We start from the raw sequence: 19,698 nt of genomic DNA on the forward strand, positions 1-19,698 counted from the left end.
GAGAAAGAGAAAGAAATTGTACATCCCAGGATCACAAGACAAGAGTCTTCAGCCCTGCCAAAAAAGCAGACATAAGAAACTTGGATGAACTTTCTGACATGGATGATTGTAATGGTTCCTGGATCCCATTTGGGCTTCATTCATTGATTTCACTTGTTGGCTGCAGGAGCTTTTGAAAAATTAATAGAGGGTAATATAACATCTATGGATTAAGTTACTGGCCAATCAAAAACCACATAATCCTTAATCTGTGCGATTCACTGCCATATTTAGAACAAATAGCTAGTGAGAGCACATAAAACAGTATCCATGTTTGTAGAGATTTATCACTTAATTGCTCTTCCTCCACAATCCCGCTAAAACAAGATTGTCTACAGCCATCCCCGCAGTCCACAGGACAAACGGATAAACGTTATGTCTGATGCAATATAACCTACTGTCTAATCCTCTTTGCAGACCCCAGAGACGGTCCCTGGCTGCCTTCCGTCCCAATACATGACTGTAAGATGGAAGATCTGCAAAATTAAGGAACGACGATGAAGGGAATGATTTCAGCCAAAAATAAAAAAAAGGCCAAAAAAAAAACTTGCAGTCAAAAAATATTATCTCTTCGATAGAAGCTTCTCAGTTTCCACTTTTACGGTAATGGCATTAGGTTGGTGCCAAACCAAAATCATCTTTGTATCCCATGAATCGCAGTTGTCACATTAATGTAATGGGAGTCTGCTTGGAAGGGGGAGACAATCCAAGCCAATGAATATTCTTTTCAGACACTGAATGAGCATATTGTTATTTTTATGGCACTTATATGAATAACATAAAATAATATGGACGCCATCTGGTTTCAGTTCTGAGTAGTTATACCGCGCCGATTTACTTGGAAAGGTAAAGTGCTCCTGACATGTCAGGTGTGCACATTTTAAGATAGATTGTCTGGTTGTCAAAGTTGAACTCCAGTCCGGAAATTATTATTTTTTGTTTGGTTAGATCCTCTGTAAGGTTTCTATTGCTGTCTATGTTCCTGTTGGGGAGATAGAGGGCCAGATTCTCAGAAGAGATACGACGGTGTATCTCAGGAAACACCGTCGTATCTCTGTTTTTGGCCCCGGGTATCTATGCGTATGATTCCTAGAATAATTTTCCCATAGATACGGCGTAGATCCGACAGGTGTAAGTCACTTACACCGTCGGATCTTAGATGTAATTTGACGCTGGCCGCTAGGTGGCGTTTACGTTCAGTTCTCATTTGACTATGCAAATGAGCCTGATACGCCGATTCCCGAACAAATTTGTGCCGTGTCGTCATTTACATAGTTTCCGTAAGCGTAAGGTTACCCCTGCTATATGAGGGGTAACCTTACGCCAGTCCGCCGTATGCCATGTTAAGTATGGCGTAGGGTCAGCGTCGTCTTTTTCCGTCGGTTACGTCGTTTTACTAAGTCGTTCGCGAATACGAATTTACGTCAATGACGCTCACGTCGGCATCATTGACGTTTTCCGTTGTGAGCTGGAGCATGCGCACTGGGCTATTTTTCCGCCCGGCGCATTCGCAGTTCGATCAGCGCGGGGGCGTGCTTAATTTGAATACAAGTCGCCCCCTTTGAATTACGCGGCCATACGCCGGGCCATTTACACTACGCCGCCGCAAATTACGGAGCAAGTGCTTGGAGAATACGGCACTTGCTCCAGTAAGTTGCGGTGGCGTGGTGTAAATGGCTTACACTACGCCGCCGCCGATTCTATGAGAATCTGGCCCTCTGTATTACTAGTTACCCGGTCCACTCCTGTCTATGAATTAGAGAGTGGAAAAACCAAAGTGTTACAGCTGTCACTAAGGCAGGAGGTAGCGTTACATTTCTAATGAGGTCGTCTGGGTGACAAATGCCATCATTTGGCTATTTGTACCAATTTTTCAGCAGCATCCTGTTTTGTCTTATTGTCAGGAAGTGAAGAGAAATATCTTAAATAGAGACACCGACAACATTAGGAAACTGACAGGGGTACTAACTTGTGGCCACTCTTTCCAAATTCCCAAATTTATTAGGGCTCCACCGAATATCGGCAGCTGATATTTACTTTTTTTGAAGAATCGCTATCGGTAACAAGCTCACCGATATTACTTGTAACGGGGTGATGCTTGCAGCTGCACGCATCACCCAGGTACCGTTCTTTAGAGCGGACGGTCGGCTTTCTTGTAATAACAACTGATGTGGCTAAGCAGCCACTCAGCCATTATCACAAGCATCAGGAGGGGATGCCCTCCCTCTCCCACCGCCGCTCTGCCCGAGTCTCCTGTCCCACCGGGAGACCCGAGCAACCAGACGGTATGTCAACCAGCTGGCTGGAGACCTAAACAAAGCTGATTGCTTTGTTCGGGTCTCAGATCTAGTAACCTGGAAGAGATGTCATCATGACATCACTTCTAAATTACTGGCATCCTAAAGGCACCAATTTAAAAAAAAATTAAAGTATTCAAAAACACAGATCTTGGGATTTTTCAAGTGCACCCTTGAAATAACCCTTGACCCCCCCCCCCCCATGCATGTTCCATTTTCCAAACCAACCATGTGAAGCACAGGGTCCTCTTCAGTCTTTGTCACTTCACTATGAGTGCAAAGCATCATAGTGACACCCCCTTATAATCCAGTATGTACTTCTTGGGGTTGAATGATGTTGAGGTTGAGGTTGATGATTCAACCTGGAAAGCTGGATTTCAATGTCAAAACCCATCTCCAGGTTCTCTTCTTCTTCTCAATTGCTGCCCTAACCCTTGCCCCCTCCCCTCTCCAGCATCACTTTTGGCTGGATTTACATGTTAAAACCCAACTCTGAGCTCTTTCTCAAGCACCACCCTAACCCTTGACCCCCCCAAGCATGTTCCATTTTCCAAACCAATCATGTGAAGCACAGGGTCCTCTTCAGTCTTTGCCACTACACTATGGGCCAGATTCTCAGAGGAGATACGACGGTGTATCTCCAGATACGCCGTCGTATCTCTGAGTCTGACCGGTCGTATCTATGCGCCTGATTCATAGAATCAGTTACGCATAGATTTCTATTAGATCCGACCAGCGTAAGTCTCTTACGCCGTCGGATCTTAACTGAATATTTACGCTGGCCGCTAGGGGCGTGTACGCTGATTTACGACTAGAAATATGTAAATAAGCTAGATACGCGAATTCACGAACGTACGCCCGGCCGACGCAGTACAGTTAACCCGTTTACGTTAGGCTTTTCCCGGCGTAAAGTTACCCCTGCTATATGAGGCGTATATGCGGCGTACCATTGTTAAGTATGGCCGTCGTTCCCGCGTCGAAATTTGAAAAAGTTACGTTGTTTGCGTAAGTCGTCCGTGAATGGGGCTGGACGTCATTTACGTTCACGTCGAAACCAATGATGTTCTTGCGGCGTACTTTGGAGCAATGCACACTGGGAAATTCCACGTCAATCAAGTCGGGTCAGGGTTGATTTACATAACACACGCCCACCCCCTCACAATTTGAATTAGGCGGGCTTACGCCGGCCTATTTACGATACGTCGTCGCAACTTTCTTTTAAGAATACGGCACTTGCCTGTAAAAGTTGCGGAGGCGTAACGTAAATAGGATACGTTACGCCCGCACAAAGAAACGCCATTCTACGTGAATCTACCCAAAGAGTGCAAAGTACCATAGTGACACCCCCCTTATAATCACAGAATGTACAAAAAGTCCAGTACGTATATATAACGTTTTTTAGTGGTGGGATCACCGGTTTTGGCAATTTGGACAATGGATTTTTGAATAATGACCATTTTATGTTATTTTGTTTTGTTCTATTTTGTGTCATCCTATGGTATATTCTGATACTGCCTCTGCATTATGTTCTGGTAACTGGTTCTCCTACAGTGTTAGTGGGTAGCCCTTCCCAATTAACCACTTTTGAAGGGGAGGTGACTCCTACATATACAGGGGCATTACCTGATTCACATTGGCTATGATTAAGCTCCCACTTGTGGCATGATACACGTTGGCTACTTGTCCTGTACCTCTGTGACCGTATGTGACTATCTGGATTTTATTTGACTACAATAAAGGTGTTGCATTGGAGTGTCACCGTCCAGTTTTTTTCTTGATTTCTATACAAAGTCAGAAGGTGGGGTACCCCCTGGACTACACCAGATCCTCCCTAATGGCCAACCCTAGCTACCTACTAACACCTGTCAGGTGTATTCCCGGTGGGGATGGGGGGTCCATCTATTTGTAGCCATATAGAGTTCCATTTTTCTATTGATATATACATGTATTCGTTCTGGTATTTCTACCTTGGGGTAGATTCAGGAACGATTTACGCCGGCGTATCCATAGATACGCCGCGTAAATTCAAAGCTATGCCGGCGTATCTATTTTCTGTATTTAGAAAGCTAGATACGCCGACATTAGCCTAAGATACGACTGGCATAAGTCTCTTACGCCGTCGTATCTTAGGGTGCATTCTCACGCTGGCCGCTAGGTGGCGCTTCCGTAGTTGTCAGTGTAGAGTATGCAAATTACATACTTACGCCGATTCACAAACGTACGTGCGCCCGGCGGTAGTTTTTTACGTCGTTTGCGTAACTCGTTTTCGGCGTAAGGCTGCTCCTGCTATTAGGAGGCGCAGCCAATGTTAAGTATGGACGTCGTTCCCGCGTCGCTATTTGAAAATTTTACGTCGTTTGCGTAAGTCATCCGTGAATGGCACTGGACGCAATTTACTTTCAGGTCAAAACCAATGACGTCCTTGCGACGTCATTTACCGCAATGCACGTCGGGAAATTTTAGGGACGGCACATGCGCAGTACGTTCGGCGCGGGAACGCGCCTGATTTAAATGATACACGCCCCCTACTGGATCATTTGAATTACGCGCGCTTATGCCGCCCCCTTTTACACTACGCCGCCGCAAATTACGGAGCAAGTGCTTCGTGAATACAGCGCTTGCTCCTGTAATTTACGGCGGTGTAGCGTAAAGACGATACGCTGCGCCGTATCAGTGCGCCCCCCTACCTGAATCTACCCCATTGTCTTTAACACAACAGGGATCATTAATATAATTATAGAACTGAAAAGGTGAAACTCTTCTCTTTTTTAATGAATCCAATGTGGCATGAAATGACCTCCCCCTTCAATAGCAACCCCTCACTCTGCTCCTCCTTTTAACTGAGAAATTGAGTACACTATGCTGATTGGCTTACAGTGCTGCCCCCCCCCCCTCTCCTAGACTCCTCCCATGCAGGGCTTAGCAGAAATAAATATGAAGACCGATCTAGATACTTAACCTACCCGTATTTAAAAAAAAATGAAACAAATAGGCCCGGATTCACAAAGCACTTACGCCGACGCATAACAAGATACGCCCATGTAAGTGCAAATGTGCGCCGTCGTATCTGTGCGCCGGACCCACAAACTAAGATGTGCCTAAAAACAGGCTTCATCCCGCCGACATAACTTGCCTACGCCGGCATAGGGTGGGCGCACATTTAGGCAGGACGCATGGTGGCGCTCCCATTGATTAGACATTCAAATATGCAAATGAGTGAAATACGGCGATTCACGAACATACGTGCGCCCGACGCAGTTCGCGTAAGTTGTACATCCGGCGTAAAGTAATTCCCCATAAAGGAGGTGTAACTCAGCAGCAGACATGCAAAGGTCTGCACCAGGGAACACAAGCCGGCGTATTTTACTTTGGACGTGTCTGGCTGAGCGTAGGTTACGTTCACGCCGTACGCAGTGATCTGGCGTATTTTAGGCAGTTGTTCCGACGTGGTTGTGAGCATGCGCAGGGGGATGCGTCCATGTCTCGGCGAATGCGCAGTTCGTGATACGTGTCTGTCTGGCGCTCGGCCCATCATTTGCATGGGGTCACGCCTCATTTGCATGGCTCACGCCAACTTCCACCTACGCCGGCGTACGCCTTCGAAACCCAGCGCAGCGTAGGGAGCACTGGCTTGGTGAATTCCATGCTTGCCTCTCTGGCGTAGCGTACATTGTTTGCGTTACGGCGGCGTAATGTGCGCCCGCTCTCTGTGAATCTGGGCCATAGTTTTTAATGAATATGTAACTAGATCTATCTCCCAGGAATTCAGCTTTAAAGTTGGTGGAAATGCTTAATTGACTGGTCATCTATATTATTATGTATGTTGCCTATGGAAATCATTCTGTCAGTGAAATGGAAGGCCTCCATAGAACGGAGAAGTGATTTGACCCTTATTGTCTCCAGACGCAAAGAGGAAATTGTAGTCAAAACATTTTCACAGTGCAGTGCCTGGTGAGAGAGTCACCTCTGAAGTAATAATTACTTTCTGTGGATGGCTGGAAAATCATAAATCTCTCTGGCCATTACTCTATCTGTTCTCTGTCCAATTATAAGCAGACCCAGACTGATAATCCAGGGTGTCTCTGCCTAAGCTTTCCAAGATTTCCATCAGCAAGTTCCTTCCATGGCGTTACACGAGCAACAGCACGATTCTGACTCCGCTTATACCACTAGATTACAGCTGCGGGACACATTCGAGGAATGTGGTTCCTTGGTGTAATAATAGGTATATGGCTGCAGATTATTGGTCAGTGATGTGACTTATCAAGAAAGATTTATTTCAGATTATGTGCCATTATTAATAACCTTTTAGTACAAAGATTTTTTAAAGTCAAAGTTTGTGGCTCCAGAATTGGCATTCTCTGTTGTTCTACTGCTATGGGGCATTGGGGGGTCTAAAAAGGGTTACACGAAGTAACACATCAATTATAGTATGGCACTTGGAAATCTAAAACAACAGTACACTGACACATAGGGTCTCGGAACAATCAGACACAAGCTCTTTGAGCAATAACAAACTGCAATATGGCAAAATCATCAGCAACCAGGACCTGTTCTACCACTCCTACGCTGATGACACCCAACTTTACCTATGCATCACCAACATAAAAGACCAATAAAAAAACTGCCTCTCATTGATCGACAATTGGATGACGGAGAACTCCCTCAAACTTAATGTATCCAAAACAGAACTCCTCTTCCTTCATGCAAACCGAAACAAAAACCTTAGCACGATGTTCACACCACCCACTATCCTTGGACAAACCATCACCCCCAGCACTAAAGCCAAAAGCCTCTGAGTCATCTTTGACTCAGACATGACAATGGATGCACAAATAGGATCAGTAGTCAGTGGATCTCACTCACCACCTTCTTCGCCTGTTGCGTAGAGTCCCCCCTTCCCCCCGGATGGAGATATAGCAGCAGTAGTTGGAACAATCATCAATTCCTGACTCGACTACGCAAACTCCCTCTGCCTAGGACTTCCCAAATACCAAATTTCACATCTACAAGTTGTCCAGAACACGGCAGCCAGACTGGTAACTGGAAAAAAAAAACTGGGAATCAATCACCCGTCCCTGAGGATCCTCCATTGGCTAGCCGTGAAGGATCGGGTTACATTTAGGACCCTTTGCCTCACTCACAAATGTACACAAGGAAAACCCCCGCAATACCTCTGCGACAAAATAAAGCACTACACCCCAAGTCGCCCCTTCTGGTCAACTAACCAGAACCTCCTCCACATTCCCAAGACCCGCTACAAATCAAAAGGCGAACAAAGATTTGCAGTCCAAGGACCCCGGCTATGGAACGCTCTACCCGCGGACATCCGCTTGGAAGAAAACCATCTGACCTTCAGGAAGAAGCTTAAGACCATCTCTTCTGAAGATACAGGCGGACACTGGCGATTTAGTTTGCGTTTATATCGCTATACAAGTTACTCATTCATTCATTCCAGAACTATGGCGCATTGGGACTTGCTTGGTGTCCCAGAACCCAGGCACACCAATGTTTGCTTGGTGTCTTAGAACAATGACAAAAAAAACTGTTGTTTGATGTACTACAATTATGGTACACTCGCACTTGTCCTAGAGCTATGGCACACTGGCACTTGCTTGGTGTCCCAGAACTATGATACACTAATGCATGCTTGGTGCCCTTGGACTATGCCACATAGACTCTAGCTTGGTGTCCTAGGGCTATGGCCTGCTGACACTTGCTCGGTGCCCTAGGACTATGACACATTGATGTATGCTTGGTGTCCTAAGACTATGGCAAACTGACAATTGTTTAGTGTCTTAGAACAATGACACGGTAACCGTTGTTCAGTGTCCTAGAGCTTTGGTGCACTGATACATGCTTGGGGTCCCAGAACTATAGCACATTGAATTTAGCTTGGTATCCTAGGACTATGCCACACTGACTATTGTTTGGCGTTCTAGGACCTTGGCACACTGGTGCATGCTTGATGTGACTATGGTGACTATGGCATAATGACACTTGCTTGGTTTCTTAGAACAATGACCCTTGAATTGTATCATTCCTTGTGTCCCTTCTACACCCTTGCTCAGCAAGGCATCCTACCAGACTAAAAGACTCATTCCTATACTACTCACATATGAGGATTCTGTCCAGGCCACCAAGGTTTTATGCATCCTGCTACAGGACTCACAGAAGAAGGCAAGTGTAAGCAGGGTGACTACAGCTTTTCATTACACAATCTGTTCCACCATGCCCAGGACTTGAGCCCTGCACAGAGCCCATTAGATCAACACAGTACAAGATTATATCTTTGCAGCTTTGGGGTGTCCTGTTCCCATACCCCGTCTACACTGGGTCCCACTAACTCCACTCGCTACATCACTAGAGGAGAGATTTCGCTAAAAGGGGAGCTAACACCTGCTTACAACTTTCCCCTTACAATACCATACTGGCAACAGAGCCATCTAGTAGCACGCAAGCTAGCTGCATCCGTTTACACTTGTATGCCCAGAACAATGACACAGTGGGCCAGATTCAGGAACATCAGCGGATCTTTGGTCCGGCGCAGTGCATCTTTTTTACACTGCGCCGGAGCAGCGCAGAGAGGCATGCTAGTGATTCAGGAAACTTTTTTCCTGTCTCTTGCCCCGGCGTGGCGGATTTTACACGGCGTAAGGCGGCGTAGCGCGGCGTAAGGCGGGGTAGAATAAAATGGGTGGCTCCCTATGCTAATGAAGCGGGGAGCGTGGCGCAGGGGTCACGGCGGGGCGCAGAGTCGGCCGCACATGCGCAGTGTGCTCCCTGGGGCAAATGCCCCAATCTGCCCATGCTCAGAACTGCCCCCCGGCGTGACACCTGCGCTACGCCGGCCCACTGCCTACGCCCAGGCCATAAATCAGACCAGAGTTCCGCCCTACAGGTGCAAATGTTCCCAAGCAATTTTATCAACTGCTAGGTAATTTGCTATTGCTCTTGCTATTGTCTGTGCATTATTATGTCTGCTGAAGAAGCAACAGGTGGCCGGATGACCAACTTTAGCCCTGAGGAGAGGGCAGTAATTATTGAGGGGCTCTCCCAACATGGGGACCGCCTCTATGGGCCACAGAGTGGGCACACTGGCAAATCTGATAAAGAGCGAATTTTTGCCATCATTACTAACCAGGTCAATGCTTTGGGGGTTGCGGAGAGGCAGCCCAAACATATCAGAAAAAAAATTAATGATTTGCGCAAACTGGTTAAAGACAAGTTGGTGGCAATGCGTAAACATGCCAGGGGAACAGGTGGTGGGCCAGCAAAAAAAATTACATTGACATCAGAGGACCTTGTGGTGGCCAGGTTCCTAGATCGTTCGGTGGTGGAGGGCCTGGATGGGTTTGATTCTGGAGAGCAGCCCTTGAGGACAGGTAAGTGTGTTTTCTCTTCTTTTTGGTGTGTTGCATGTGTGTGTGGGGGGGAGGGAACAAGTGACAATTGTGTGGGTCCACCAACATCTGAATGTTTTGTGTCCTCCACAGATGTGCAGGATGGAGCTGGGCCATCATCGGCTGCCGACCGACCCACCACATCCAGGGTGGAGACTGCCCCTACCTCTGTGGTGGAGGAAGTGGTGGAGGAGCAGCCCGTAGAAGAGGAGGAGGAAACGTTTATTTTATTTTTGGAGACCCCCATTCCTGACCCCTCCCCCACCTCCCCCCTCATGACATTTACCCCCTCAGGGCTCTCTAGCCCTATCAGGGATTCCCCACCTAGGGACCCAAGCCCCTCCCAGGCCGGGCCCTCACAGGACCCAAGCCCCTCCCAGGCCGGGCCCTCACAGGACCCAAGCCCCTCCAGCCGTCCTCAATCTACTCCTGCCCCAAGGATGGCTCGTCAAAAAAGGAGGAGAGTCCATGACGAGCTGGAGGTGTCTCTGGCAAGGGACCAAACTAAACAGACCCGCTATATGGGGTCTCTTGCGGGGGATCTCTCACGGGTGGCTGCTAGCCTGGAGTCCTCTGCAGAGAGCCAGGCTGCCTGCACTCTGGCAATGAAGGAGGCCATTACTCAGCAGGCTGGCCAGAGTTTACTAATAAATGACAGCCTCCAGGACGTGGTGGGTAACGGGGCAGCCCTTCTCACGTCTCTGGGTGAGCTTCAGGCCACCACAAGTGAGCTGGTGGCAGAGGTCCGCAGCCTGGCAGGTGCAGTAAGAGAGGAGGGGAGGCTGACACGGCGCCAGCAGCGCAGCAATGTGACCCGCCGGCTGCGGATGCAGGCTGCAACTAATATCTACCTTAATAGGTTAGCCGTGGCAATGGAGGGCAGGGATGCAGCTAGGGAGAGACTGGGGGAGGTACCACCACCACCACCCCCTGCCCCACCAGCCCCGGCCCCACCAGCCCCGGCTCCACCACCCCCTGCCCCACCAGCCCCGGCCCCACCACCCCCTGCCCCACCACCCCCGGCCCCACCAGCCCCGGCCCCACCAGCCCCGGCCCCACCAGCCCCGGCTCGCCGCAGGCAACTGCGCCCCAGGAGCCGAGGGCCAAGAAAGAGCCCACGACAGGGCCGTTGATTTTGGTTAAATTCAATTATACTCAGGGTTTTTTTTTTTTTTTTTTTTTTATTGTCTGTTATTTAAAAAAAATTATTTTTCTACTCAGGTTATGAGAATATTTTTTCCATTTTACTCATGTATTGCAAAATTTTTTTTTTATTTTCTCAAGTTATGAGAATTATTTATTATTTTATATGCACACGGGAGTTAGTGCATGATTTATTCATAAAGATGTATGAATGGACAGCAACATAATTGGAGCCTTGGCGCGGCGTTGCTGCTCCCTAGTACCATGGGTGGTACTTCGGTCTAATCCAATTCTGTGTGAATGTGGGGTGTATGTGTTAGGGACCACAGTGATGTGCATGCATCCATTAACATTAATTTAATCGTGAAAAATAACGTTCGACGAGGCGACTCCTGACTGCTCTTCCTTCAGCAGACGGGTTAGCCTCTGGCAGGGGGGGATTATGTGGTTGGGGGGTCAGGTCCTCACGTAGCTCAATCTCCAGGCCCCTTCTCACTGCAAAGTTATGGAGAATGCAACAAGCCCCGATAATTTTGCAAACAAATTCAGGGGAATATAACAGGGTCCCCCCAGACTTATCCAGGCAGCGAAAACGAGATTTCAGCAGACCAAATGTTCGCTCCACAACTCCACGGGTCCGTGCATGGGCTAGGTTGTATCTCTTCTCTCCTGGGGTTTGGGGGTTCCGGAATGGGGTCATCATATGTGGTCCAAGTGCATATGCTGCATCACCTGTAAGGGAAAAGACAGGAGGATGTTACTCATGCATGTGCCCCTCGTGATGTCTATATCATGGGGGGGGACAGTCATACCTGACACCCATGACACTCACCAACCAGCCAGCTGTCCCCGTAGACGTTCTGGTCAAATTCATCTGGGATGTTGCTATGACGATAAATAAAGCTATCATGGCACGAGCCGGGGTGTTTGGCACGGACGTGCCATATTAGTCCTTGGGCATCTACTATAATCTGCACATTAATCGAATGCCAGTGCTTTCGATTACAATAAATGTGCTCAATGTCACGGGGGGGCTGAAGTGCCACATGTGTACAATCAATTGCACCCACTGTGCCAGGAAATCTATCAATTGCATAAAAATCTTGCATTGTCTTCATCCGCTGGACCTCCTGGGAGGGTTTTATGAAGAGGTGGGACATGTGTCTCAATATTGCTGGTATCACCTGGTGAACACACCTGCTCACGGTGGGTTGTGACATCCCAGCCGACAGTGCACTTGTCCTTTGAAAAGAACCAGTGGCCAAGAAATGAAGTGTGGCTAATACCTTCACCAGTGGCTGCACTGCATGTGTGCGGAGTGTGGGGCTTGTGAGGTCATCCTGCAGGAATCTGGTGATTTCCAGTATGGCTTCACGGCTGAACCTGTAGGTGCGATACACCTCTGCGTCCCCCATGCCAAAAACATTAATGCGTGTGCGGAAGATTATCTCCTGTTCCCTCCTACGTGCCCGTCGACGCAGAAGTGCAAGGACCACGGCTGCCCCTGGCATGATGGCACACAGGTGTTGTCCAGCAAGTGTACTTGCAGCTCAGTTCGTCTGTAGCGATGTGGTTTTATCTGCTCTCCAAATGACCTGTGCAAGTGTGGTGTAAAGTTACCCCTGCTTTATAAAGGGTAACTTTCCGCTGCAAACCAGAGTTACACGCACCGGTAGTAGCCTGCGCCGGCAATTCGTAATTTGCTGAATCGGACCAACTCCCTCATTTGCATATTTAAAATAGAAAAACCAGGGCCGCGCTAGTTCAGACCAGCGTAAATGGGCGCCCACGCCGCACCGGCGTGGAAAGGTCCAAACAAAAAAAAAAATCTACGTTACAGCGTAATATTGTTTGCTGAATACGGCGCGGAGATACGCCGGCGCAAATTGGCATTTACGCCGCGCATCTCAGTCTACACCGGCGGAAATTGTTCCTGAATCTACCCCAGTGACACTTGGATGGCCAGAAAAATTATGCACTGTAATTTGGGAATCCCAGAGCACTTATACTTTGGAACTCAGAACTACTGCACAATGACATTCGTCTTGTGTCCTAGGACTATGGCACACTGACAGTTGCTTGGGGCCCTGGTACTATGGATCAATAACAATAACTGTTTCAGTTATTGGTGTTCTAGAACCATGGGACAGTGACACTTGATTTGTGTTCCAGAACTATGGCAGAGTGACAGTTGTTTGGTACCCTAGAACTATCATACAGTGACACTTAAAAAAGGGGGACAAGCTGCGCCAAGTTAACAAAAAATTAAATTCGGTTTGGTAATAGAAGATTGAGCAAGTTGATAGTCCATATGAAGAACTAGTTTTCCTCTAAATGGCACCACAGTGACTTCACATAAAGAAAAAGTACCCAACCACCGTAATGTAGACCTGTTTACCGAATGGCAAGCATAAAGGACATTTGGCTATAACCCAGTCACGGCCTTTATCTTGCAATTGCTGACCACTCAAACACACAGGCAGCAGACTGGATGGCTAGAAATCTCCCCTAGGCGTCTCATAGAATCTGTGTCCGTAATTCAGTTATAAGCTCAAAGGGAAACAAAGCTGACCATAGCGTAATACAGTCTCATAAATTTTACTCAAAAAATGTATTGCTCTTACATAATATTGGAAGAAAGATCGCATATAAAAACAATGCCGACCGGCAAATTCAGGAGCCCGTCCTCCTCGTAAAACGATGTGGTGACGTCAGTACGTGTCCTCCCAGACGTGTTTTGTCACAGGTGACGTTATCAAGTAACACTTGTTTGGTTTGCTAGAACTATGGCACAGTGACACTTGATTAGGTATTCTAAAAATTTGGCACCACCATTTGTTTAATTGGACTATGCCACAGTGATAATTGGTATCCTAGCACTAAGGCACGTTGACACTTGTTTGGTGTCCTAGAACTAGTGTCTTTTTTAACTTTCAGTGAGCTGTACTAAAAGCAGATACAATGTTATCTTTCTTCAGTAAACTGCTACTTCTTCCAACCCCCATTTTAACTATCTAGTATTTGTCCAGTGTTAGAAGCCTTATTTCTTTGGGATGTCTACTATGTTTTCCATGGCAAGGCTATCTCCCTGGTTGATCTACAGACAGCTGGGTATTTGATGACCAGCCTGACAAATAGAAGTACATCTGTGGTCACATAGTAATTCTCCTTATACGTTTTTAAAGGGCTGCTTCAATCAGAGTCCTCCATCTCATTTTTTTATTATTCATGTTCCTCTTTCATTGCTTTATCCAACAAGGAAATACCAGACTGGCTACTGCAGCAGTAACAATCATTATAGAAGATGGATTATGGCACCAGTGTAAGCAGGTCACTTTAGACAGAGGGGCCCACAAGCACAGAAGAACACTACAAGATGTTTATACAACGTCTGTGGAGTTACTTTATCCCTCCAGGGAAAGACATTTTATAGAGATGAGAAAATCTGTAATGTGGGCTAAGGTGTTGCTAAGTTTGTGGTATCCATAGTGAATATGTTTAATATTCAGGGAAATCAGCCATGCTTGAGAGCAATGTCTGAAAATTAAGAAAGAAAGTATTGTCTCATATATCCTACACCATATGGACTTTCTATAGCTCCGATGGACAATCATCAAGGTTCTCTTGTTCTGGAACCCTGAGTAATATTGAATTATTTTTTTTTTAGATCTTCACATATCAGTGGGCAATTTTCCTGGGATCTCTAAATTACATTTATCTATTTACCATTCTATACCGTATTGAGACCCTCTACATTTTCTAATAGCCAATAGCCATATATATATTAGGGCTGTTACTGATCAGAATTTTTGTGTTCGATTAATCGATTATTTTTTTAATCGATTAATCAACTAATTTCGATTAATTATAACGCACATACAGATCCAACTACTTTTAGCTGATCTCCTTGCAGGCTGATTCCCAGTGCAGCTACCAACCACTGGAAAAATGGATAGCAGGATACAAAAAACACACAGCAGGCAGCACTCGATGGGAATAGCATTAAAATTTTTATAGTCATAAAGTAGGTAACAAAATAAATATTGCACTGGAGATAAAATCGATGTAGCTACATAAACTGTAAAAATGGTGTGAGTAATACCAAACGGTAACAAAAGCAGTCATAAAAACATGTAGCCAAGTATGATACTGGTATAAAAATGTGTACAACGATGCCACTGCTGAATCCATATGAGTAGAAGATAACATCAGTCCGTCGGCATGTAGATGTCCCGTGAAGGGAACTATCACAACTCCCAGTGGATGGTTGTAGAATCCCAGGTTGATAGAGGGAAGTGTAACAGCCCTTGCGTGCGGCAGATAATAAGGTCCCGCCGACATGCAGATATGAGGGCACAGCAAAGGAGCCCTTCAGATGGACATGGCAAGCCCCACGAGTGGCCGTGACGTCACCAGATCTCCGATGGAACTCCCTGAAGCCAGCGGAGAGGTGAGTACAATTTAAGATTAATCGATTAATTAAAAGTTAATTTCCACAGCCTTAATATATATATATATGTATGTGAGTATGATTAACATTCCTGCTGGAGGACTGCATATACAGGTGCATCTAAAAAAAATTGAATATCATCAAAAAAGTTAATTTATTTCAGTAATTCAATTCAAAAAGTGAAACTCATATATTATATAGATTCATTACACACAGAGTGATATATTTCAAGCATTTCTTTCTTTTAATTTTGATAATTACGGTTTACAGCTAGTGAAAACCCAAAATTCAGTAACTCAGAAAATTAGGGCCAGATTCACAAAAGAGATACGACGGCGTATCTCTGTTTCTAAGACCCGACAGGTGTAATGGACTTACACTGTCGGATCTTAGGATGCAGTACCGCGGCCGCCGCTGGGGGGAGTTCGCGTCGTAAACCTGCGTCGGGTATGCAAATTAGGAGTTACAGCGATCCACAAAGCTTTTTCCCGTCGTTACGTCGTCGCGAGTGTTAGATTTCCGTCGCAAAGATAGTGCACCTTTAACATGGTGTAAAAGTACTCCACCATGTTAAAGTATGCCTGTCTTTCCCGTGTCGCTTTTGAATTATTTTTAAATTTTTTTATTTTCCCGGCGCAACTCTTTTTTCACGTCGCGATTCACAAAACGTCGGCGCGTCGTAATTTCGCACAAAGCACATCGGAAAAATTTGCCACGGGAGCATGCGCAGTACGTCCGGCGCGGGAGCGTGCCTAATTTAAATGGTACCCGCCCCATTTGAATTGGCCCGCCTTGCTCCGGACCTGTTTACGATACACTGCCTGTTTACGATACACTTAATTTCCAGGTAAGTGCTTTGTGGATCGGGCACTAAATCGGAAAAATTGCGGCGGTGTAACGTAAACCGGTTACGTAAAATTGCGCCCGCTCTACGTGAATCTGGTCCTTAGAATATTGTAAAAAAGTTAAATACTGAAAAGATAAAAAAAAAAATTGCGCTCATTTGGATAAATGAATAAATATATCCTTGACAGATATCCTGCCACTAAACACCACAACCTTGATATGAGGCACAACAAATATATACAATAAAAGTGTAGCGCTGGATGATGAACCATATGCAACCATATAGTTCAATGTGTGAATATACAGTGAAAAAAGTATAAAACCTAAAAAATATTGTTAAATAAGTAGTGAGCAGTGAATCACTAAAGTTCATAAATGAATATCCCCTGATGGAGAAAAATAAAAGTTACATTTGTGTAGACCTCCAGTGATAGAAGATAAATGAACGGAATCCAAATGCGTAAAGAGACCCGCCACCAGGAAAAAAAATGAAGGCTTACAGACTAGCCAGTGACCTCCCTTCTCAGGGGGGTCAAAACAGGCTCAGCAGAGTGATGGTCCTCACTGGAGCATTAGGGAGTCCTCCCATATATGACCGGTTCACAACCGCAATTCCCAGATGCGTGATCCGGATACAATTCACGAACAGTTTCCGGGGTTAGGGTAAGTAAACAACCGGTGGTGTGGGATCAATGATACCCAATATGAAAAAAAGGCGAAACTTCCAATATTGTAGAGGTTCTTCTAGTTGTTTATTTAAAAAAGGTACATGGTACAAAATAATAAAATCAAGTCCTCTAAAAATAGAGGATAATAAAATCGATATTTCCTTGCAAGGATAAAAAGCTACGTGGTTTGTCAGTCAAAAATCCAGTTCGCGCATGCGCAGTACGTCTGCGTGAAGCGGGCGTCACACCACCAAATGTTTACTTACCCTAACCCCGAAACCTGTTCGTGAATTGTATCCGGATCACCCATCTGGGAATTGCGGATGTGAACCGGTCATATTTGGGAGGACTCCCTAATGCTCCAGTGAGGACCATCACTCTGCTGAGCTTGTTTTGACCCCCCTGAGAAGGGCAGTCACTGGCTAGTCGGTAGGCCTTCATTTTTTCTCCTGGTGGTGGGTCTCTTCACGCATTTGGATTCCGTTCATTTATCTTCTATCACTGGAGGTCTACACAAATTGATTGAACTTTTATTTTTCTCCATCAGGGGATATTCATTTATAAACTTTAGTGATTCACTGCTCACTACTTATTTAACGATATTTTGGTTTTATACATTTTTTTCACTGTATATTCACACATTGAATTATATGGTTACCTATGTTTCATCATCCAGCGCTACACTTTTATTGTATAATATTGTAGACTCATGGATAAGGATGAGCTGAACACCCCCCTGTTCGGTTTGCATCAGAACTTGCGAACACACCAAATGTTTGTGTGAACTTTAGAACCCCGTTAAAGTCTATGGGACTCGAGCATTTGAAATCTAAAGTGTTAATTTTAAAGGCTAATATGCAAGTTATTGTCCTAAAAAGTGTTTGGGGACCTGGGTCCTGTCCCAGGAAACATGTATCAATGCAAAAAAAGTTTTAAAAATGGCCGTTTTTTCAGGAGCAGTGAACTTAATAATGCTAAAAGTGAAACAATAAAAGTGTAATATTACTTTAAATTTCGTACCTAGGGGGGGTGTAAAGTCAGCATGTGAAAAAGCGCATGTTTCCCGTACATAGAACTGTCCCTGCACAAAGTGTAATTTCTGAAAGAAAAAAAGGCATTTAAAACCAGCTTTGCGGCTCTAATGAATTGTCGGCTCTGGCAATTACAGAGATGATTCATTCATAAAAAATAAAAATAAAAAAGCTGGGGGTCCCCCCAAATTCCATTAACAGACCCTTCAGGTCTGGTGTGGATTTTAAGGGGAACTCCACCCCAAATTTAAAAAAAAAATGGCGTGGAGTTCCCCCAAAAATCCACACCAGACCCTTATCCGAGCATGTTAACCTGGCCGGCCGCAGAAAAGAGGGGGGACAGAGTGCGCCCCCCCCCTCTCCTGAACCGCACCAGGCCACATGCCCTCAACATGGGGAGGATGTCCCCATGTTGATGGGGACAAGGGCCTCATCCCCACAACCCTTGCCCAGTGGTTGTGGGGGTCTGCGGGCGGGGGGCTTATCAGAATCTGGAAGACCCTTTTAACAAAGGGGACCCCCAGATCCTGGCCCCCCCCATGTGAATTGGTAATGGGGTACACTGTACCTCTACCATTTCACGAAGGAAGTGTAAATAGTTAAAAAAAAACACACACAGACACCGTAGAAAAAAATCCTTTATTAATAAAAAAAAAAATAATCCAGCCATGTGAATCCACTCTCGGCCCGGGCCCCGCTCCAACGTTGTCTTCTATCCTGCGACGGATGATCTCTCCAGCGACGGACGGGTGATCAGCGGTCCGGTCCAGCGATGAGAAGATCCATCCAATACCTGATTTAATGATTATGGTATCACTGTGCTTGATTGGCCAGTAAATTTGCCTGACCTAAACCCCATAGAGAATCTGTGGGGTATTGTCAAGAGGAGGAGGAGAGACGCCAGACCCAACAATACAGATGAGCTGAAGGCCGTAATCAAAGCAACCTGGACTTCCATAACCTCCATGCCACGCCACATTGATGCAGTAATTTATGCAAAAGGAGCCCTGACTAAGTATTGAGCGCATACTATACTGTACATTAGGGATGAGCCGAACACTCCCCCGTTCGGTTTGCACCAGAACCTTCGATCGGACCTAATGTTCGCGCAAACATTTAGAACCCCATTGACGTCTATGGAACTCGAAAGTTCAAATTTAAAAGTGCTCTTTTTAAAGCCTAATATGCAAGTTATTGTTGGAAAACGGGTTTGAGAACCTGGGTCTTGCCCCAGGGAACATGTTTCAATGGAAAAAAAAGTTTTAAAAACTGTCGTTTTTTCTGGAGCAGTGATTTTAATGATGCTTGAAGTGAAAAAAAAAAGAAACATTCCTTTAAATATCGTACCTGCTGGGTGTCTATAGTATGCCTTTGAAGTGGCACGTGTTTAGAACTGTCCCTGCACAAAATGAGCTTACTATAAGAAAAAAGTAATTTAAAACTGCTTGCGGCTTAAATGTAATGTCTGGTCCCTGCAATATGGATGAAAATCATTGAGAAAGATAGCATGGGTTTCCCCCAACTCCCCCCAGGTCATTACAAGCCCCTTTGGCTCTATATACTGTACTTTGAACAGCAGTATATAGGCGGTGCAAACAAGACAGGGACTGTAGGTTTGTTGTTAAGTAGAATCTGTTTGTAATTGTGAACTGGTACTTTTTTAAAGTGTAGCTCCAGCCATAAAATCTATTTTTAAGCTTTTCTGAAAACATAGAGAAGGGTTATCACCCCTGTAACATTTGTTTTGCTGTCTGTGTGCATCTGTTCAGAAGATTGCAATTCACTTTCTGTCCCAATGACAAATTATTTTTTGAAAATTTG

The sequence above is a fragment of the Rana temporaria genome, chromosome 1, assembly GCF_905171775.1.
Source record: "Rana temporaria chromosome 1, aRanTem1.1, whole genome shotgun sequence".
Taxonomy (NCBI): domain Eukaryota; kingdom Metazoa; phylum Chordata; class Amphibia; order Anura; family Ranidae; genus Rana; species Rana temporaria.